The sequence below is a fragment of the Sinocyclocheilus anshuiensis genome, unplaced genomic scaffold (assembly GCF_001515605.1).
Source record: "Sinocyclocheilus anshuiensis isolate Anshui unplaced genomic scaffold, SAMN03320099.WGS_v1.1 scaffold1738, whole genome shotgun sequence".
NCBI classification, from domain to species: Eukaryota; Metazoa; Chordata; class Actinopteri; order Cypriniformes; family Cyprinidae; genus Sinocyclocheilus; species Sinocyclocheilus anshuiensis.
In genome coordinates, this window is record NW_015544118.1 from 145054 (window position 1) to 150380 (window position 5327).

The 5327-nt window shown below is 37.6% G+C and overlaps 1 long non-coding RNA gene across 1 annotated transcript in view; it reads left to right on the top strand.

Moving 5' to 3' along the window:
• LOC107694816 (uncharacterized) overlaps positions 1-2647 on the top strand; it is a 4275-nt gene extending 1628 nt beyond the window's left edge. The window contains exon 3 of the long non-coding RNA XR_001634923.1: positions 2614-2647. This is a non-coding gene — a long non-coding RNA (uncharacterized LOC107694816). The remainder of the gene's footprint in view (positions 1-2613) is intronic.
• The last annotated feature ends 2680 nt before the right edge of the window (positions 2648-5327 follow it).

Genomic DNA, 5327 nt, shown 5'->3' on the forward strand with positions numbered 1-5327 from the left:
TGACTGCCAATCCTTTTTTTTTTCAAGCATCTAAATTCATTATAATTGTATTGTATTATAATTATAATAATTGTATAATTATAATATAATTGTATATATATATATATATATATATATATATATATAAAATGTATTAATTCATTCTATCTGGCTATATAGCTATTGTATGTATACGTGCCTAATTTGTTTAGGACTCTAAAAAGCATGACATTTACATTTTTTTTCCCTGTCTGCTGCTTTTCATGTAACAGTTCTATGCATCTATTTCTGAAACTTCTAAACTGGCAGCTGGAAGTTCACAAAGGAAAACAGTTATTGTTTCCTTATTATGTTCCAGACTGCCAGAGATACCCAATGGCTGTGGCAAATGTCTGTTTTTGTCATTTTCTAAAGGATTAAGTGTAAATAACAGGCTCACATCTCCATGACTGGTAGTGTGAAAATAAAAGAAGGAGAGAGGGAGGAATTGAAAAATGGGGAAGTTTGGGGGCAGACGGACAGCAAACCAGAAAGCAAGCCTTCCAGCATATGCTACAGAGGAAAATGAACTGGGGAGAGACCGGACTGGCTCGGCAGCTCGATAAATCGTGTTTTAAAACGCTGTGTTTGTGTGTGTGTGTGTGTGTGTGTGTGGTGTGAACTGCTAGAACTCATTTCACCAAACTTGCGAGAGACGTTTGTCTTTGAGCTGAGCGTTTGTTTGTGCCGTGAGCAAGAAATGTGGTCACGTCAATCTTTCTGAGAGAACTGGTGCTCCCTCAGTAATTAACCTTCCATCTCCTACAACATTTGATATATCTGTGGATGAAACAGCATCTATGGATGAAACAGATGCTCAGAAACCTTATCAGAACCCTCCACCCCGTCATTTATTCATACACTAATAAAAAAGTATGAAACATACACTGCCGAAAGTTTGGGATCAGTAAGGTTTTTAATGTTTTTGAAAGAAGTTTCTTATGCTCATCAAGGCTGCATTTATTTGATCAAAAGTATAGCAAAAAGAGTAATACAGCTAAAAAAGTTGAAAAGAATAGCATTTATTCAAAATATTTATTAAAATATTTATATTTTTAAAGAAATTAATACTTTTATTCAGCTAATTTTTAAATGGATAAAAAGGGGGACTGATTAACAGATTTAGATAAATGCATCACTTCACTTCCTCATCACTTGCTCACCAGTGGATCCTCTGCAGTGAATGGGTGCCGTCAGAATGAGAGTTCAAATAGCTGATAAAAACACCACAATAATCCACAAGTAATCCACACCACTCCAGTCCATCAACACTGCATTCCAGCATAAGAAACTTATCCCATCTGTGAAACATGGTGGTGGTAGTATCATGATTTGGGCCTGTTTTGCTACATCTGGGCCAGGATGGCTTTCATTGATGGAACAATGAATTCTGAATTATACCTGAACATTCTACAGGAAAATGTCAGGACATCTGTCCGAGAACTGAATCTCAAGAGAAAGTGGGTCATGCAGCAAGACAACGCTCCCAAGCACTCAAGTCGTTCTACCAAAGAATGGTTAAAGGACAAAGTTCATGTTTTGGAATGGCCAAGTCAAAGTCCAGACCTTAATCCTATTCAAATGTTGTGGAAGGACCTGAAGCAAGCAGTTCATAGGAGGAAACCCACCAACATCACAGAGTTGAAGCGATTCTGTACTGAGGAATGGGTTAAAATTCCTACAAGCCGTTGTGCAGGACTGATCAACAGTTACAAGAAACGTTTAGCTGCAGTTATTGCTGCAAAAGGGGGTCACACCAGATACTGAAAGCAAAGATTCACATAATTTTGCCACTGACAGATATGTAACACTGGATCATTTTTCTCAAAAGATAAATGACAAAGTATAAATTTTTTGTCTCAATTGTTTGATTGGATTCTCCTTGTCAACTTCTATGACTTTCTGATGATCTTTTGGGTCATATTTATGCAGAAATATAGAAAATTCTGAAGTGTTCAAAAACTTGCAGCACAATTGTTTTCAACTTTAATAATAATAATCCCTGAGCTACAAATCAGCATATTAGAATGATTTCCGAAGTATTGTGTTACACTGAAGACTGGAGTAATGATGCTGAAAATTCAGCTCTGCATCACAGGAATAAATTACATTTTAAAATATAGTTAAATAGAAAACAGCAATTTTGAATTTGAATTTACAATATTACTGTTTTAACTGTATTTTCTGATCAAATAAATTCCGCCTTGATAAGCATGAAGTTTTTTTTCAAAACTATTACAAAATCTTACCCACCCTGAACTTTTGACTGTACTTGTTTATGAACACGGTAACAGTAAAGCATGCCGCTAGCAACACCAAAGCTATTGGTTTGATTTCCAGGGATCTCAAGAACTGATAAAATGGACATGGAAAATTGCCTTGAATGCATTGTAAGCCTCTCTGGATAAAGGTGTCAACCAAATGACGTCATACTGACCTTTAATGACTTAATACCAACCATAAACCACATGCTGTGGATGATTGATAGTGCATTAACGCTAACAAAAGAGTAATGGTTCATCAGAATATGCAGTCACCCATCTGTTTATCCACTTATTCGCTTTGTGCCTCACTGTGTGCTCTTTTTTTCTGTAGAAGTGTTTTATAGCCTGAACAGTATGGGCCGAGTCAAAAATAGCCACCTGCTGAAGATGAGGAGACTCCGCAGGAATCTGGAGCTTTCGTCATCAAATAGAGTTTATATCTGTCTTTATCCTTGGCCCATTTACCATAGCTTGTGGTTTTATCTTCAGCCAAGTCCTGCTATTGGAGAGCGGCATAGAAACAGAAAACATGTAAAACAGAGATTTTTCATAATTGCCTGCTGGGTAGACTGAGCTGTAACCCCATGAGGTAGTGCAACTTTAAACTTTAAAAAGATATCTGAATAAATGAAGAGATGTGTCAATGTTCCTCAGGAAGACCTTTATTTGAGCATTATCTGTGGGACGTCATGACTGATATTCAGTGCTCTTATACAACAGTTCATTACACAAAAAAAATGAATAACACACAGCCTAAAATGTCAAGATACCTTTTTTGTTTGCTTGTTTATATTAGGCACACCAGCTCTGGTGAAGGGGCAAATGGATCAAACTGACATTTCTAAAATTGTATTAAAATTAACAAAGACTGAAAAATGCTATGTTATTACTCTTTAAAATGTTCTATTTAACACTCTGGTGCATGGCAATTATTAATTTAGTGTTATTTGATGTTTTGTGAATGTTTGTGAAATTTACTAGCAATTTCTTAGTGAAAATTGTTTCTATACCAACATTTTTCAGTGTATTGTAACTCATTTCTGTCAAAATATTTGTATCTACTTTTAAACCATAAAAAATTCAAATTAAAAATAAATCATGTATCATATAATTGCTTGTTTTGATGACAATGATGCTAACACCACAGTTTGTTTGCAGTAAAAACTGCAGTAACATTGTATTTTAGCAGAAAATAGTTTACCATAACTTTACCATCTTTGTTAACATTTACAAAACAGTAAGCTGTAATTCTCTTCCAGGATTTTCAGTTTGATCCATTTACCCGTCCACTAGAATCCTGCTGTGGGACTAGGTTTTTCCTAATGAAAAAATAGCAAGAGGAAAGTAAATCGCTGGCATGTCGCCATCAGACTCCTGGCCCTGTGTTTGAAGGTGCGTGCAGATCCAAGTGCAGATGTGTGCTGGCACCTAAACTGAACCTTCACTCACATCAAAGACATGCAAAATGAGACTAAATGGAAGCTGTGGTCGTTTAATGATTAAGGATGGCTTGTGCGACACCGGGGCGACAGCTGGGGTATGAGCTGGCAACAGCTGAAACCATAAAATTTTCATTCCTCAAGGATAAAGATGGAAAGATGGCAAGAAAGGACAGAGGAGAATCAGAGAGGATTGTTGTGAGAGAACTATGAAAGGTAAATGCAAAAATTTGCCCTATACAACATTAGGAAGATTAGATCCTTCCTATCAGAGCAGGCCGCACAACTTCTTGTCCAAGCTCTTGTTCTCTCCAGACTGGGCTATTGTAATGCGCTCTTGGCGGGCCTGTACTATCAATGTACTATCAATCCAGAATGTAGCAGTGAGAGTGGTCTTCAGCGAGCTGAAGAAAGCCCACATCACACCTCTCTTCATCAGTTTGCACCTGCTGCCAATAGCCGCTTGCATCAAATTCAAGGTACTGATGTTTGCCTACAAAACAACCACTGGCGCTGCACCAACATACATAAACTCGCTAGTTCAGACTTATGTGAGAATCTTTTACAATAAGACTAGCAATGTATAAAGAGAGTAAATGGGGTCAATATTGATTTCATGTTGACATTTAAAGACTGTTCAGATGTTTTACAGGTCAGTTAGTTTAGCGGTTACTTAATTTGGGCTCTGGAAGTACACGACCTGGATGCTGCCATCCATGCTTTTTGTCCAAGTAATGGTTGTAGATTTGGTTTCTACTGAAGCTGACCATGAGTAGCTAGAGCTTCAGTTTATGCAGCTGAAGGTTACTGTAACCAAAGTCTAATGTGTGTGATACACAGATGTATTATAGAGGCTTGGGAATCTGTTAGCAGATGCCCAGACCCAAGGCCTGGGGAATCAGAGAGGAACCAGGACAATGGGGTAGAAGAAACAGACTCAGGCAGCAGGTACGAGAGGAGGATGAGGAGAAGCATATGTTACAAACTTTTTGGATGGGTCAGCAGTTTCTGTAGGTCGGAAACGAGAACCACAGAGCCCCAAAGAGAGGTTGTTCTCTGTAATGTGGGGTGCGTCTCATGAATAAGACAAATGCCCCCCTACAGCTCCCTGAGAAGTGTCCTACAGAGCCTGAGAAATGAGGATGACATGGTGCTGAAGGAAATAAATAGCAGTGAGAGAGTGGAGATGTTGACATGCAAGATCAGTGGGTGCATTATGTCAAATTCAGACCTCAAAGATATGGATCTTTTGTGACACAGATGTCATACATTGCTATTTATGTTACATCTAACATTTGTTACATGCTACACCAACTGTTATTTTGAACAGGCTTATTTTAGCGATTTGCTTTAAACAGATTCCAAAGCAAACATTGCTTAAGAGTTAAGCTGTTAGGCGGATGATAACATAGAGAAATCTTAATCTCCCATTGTTTGCTTGTTTGTTTGTTCATTCATTAATTAAAAACAACACACTGATCTCTATTAGTTTTGGTGACGTAATATATTCATGTGTTCGTTCGTTGATTGATTTATTTATTTATACATTCATTCATTCACTCACACCCACACACACACACACACACACACACACACACACACACAC